The sequence below is a fragment of the Tauraco erythrolophus genome, chromosome 2 (assembly GCF_009769465.1).
Source record: "Tauraco erythrolophus isolate bTauEry1 chromosome 2, bTauEry1.pri, whole genome shotgun sequence".
NCBI classification, from domain to species: domain Eukaryota; kingdom Metazoa; phylum Chordata; class Aves; order Musophagiformes; family Musophagidae; genus Tauraco; species Tauraco erythrolophus.
The window spans coordinates 71,844,060-71,844,938 of NC_141466.1; positions in this window are offsets into that span (position 1 = coordinate 71,844,060).

An 879-nucleotide genomic window follows, 5' to 3' on the forward strand; every position below is an offset into this window, starting at 1 on the left:
TCACGGTGAGACCCTCTGCCCGCTCGCGGGGTGGGGAGACCGCTTGGGTGCTAGTGGGGACGGGCGAGAGCCAAGGGAGGGCAGGCAGTGGGTGCCGGAGAGGGGTGTCTCTGCTCGGGGTGGGGGTTCCCTCCCAAAGCACCCACCCAGCCGCTTGCCTGGTACCTAACCCCCTCCCTTAGCCCGGCGAGGGATGTGTGGCAGCGGTGCCGGAGAGCCTTGGGGGCACGAGGGTGGGGTGTAGCATTCCCCCTCCATGCTTCCTGTCTTGCAGCCGGCGATCGGGAGGTGCCCAGGCTCTACTGTCTCCCGCCGGCGTCAATGTTTGCCCAATGATGGGGCGGTTCCCGCCGGCGAACATGCCGGCCTGCACTCACCGGCCTGGCACGGTGCCCAGGGAGGACACGGGGGAGGAAAACTGGAGACAGGAGCATTGCAGACCAAGGGTGCTGATGCAACAGCCCCGTGTGTTTTCCGCTGGGGTTCGATGCAGCCAGGGATCCGTGATCCCAGCGGCGGATTCCCCCGGGACACGCTGCTCCTCCTAACCAGGCCCTGGCCGGGTAAATCTGCCCCACACTCCCTGGCTTGAAGGGAGTCCCCACCACTGGAGTGACAGGGACATGCAAGGGGGGTTTCCCCAAGATTCCCCGGGACAGGGACATCCAAGGGATGTCTGATCGCTTGGCCAGGGATCAGAAAGGACTCGGGGGTCTCAGAGGTGCTGCGTGGTGCTGGGAGTGTCCCAAGGAGGTGGGACAGAGCTGCTGGTGGCAACAGGGCTTGATGGGGTGCAGGAACACCCCGGGAACGGTCCCATTCCCACCCGTCACTGCTGCAGGCGGAATCGCTTCCGAGCGCTCCGCTGGCATCAGCTGC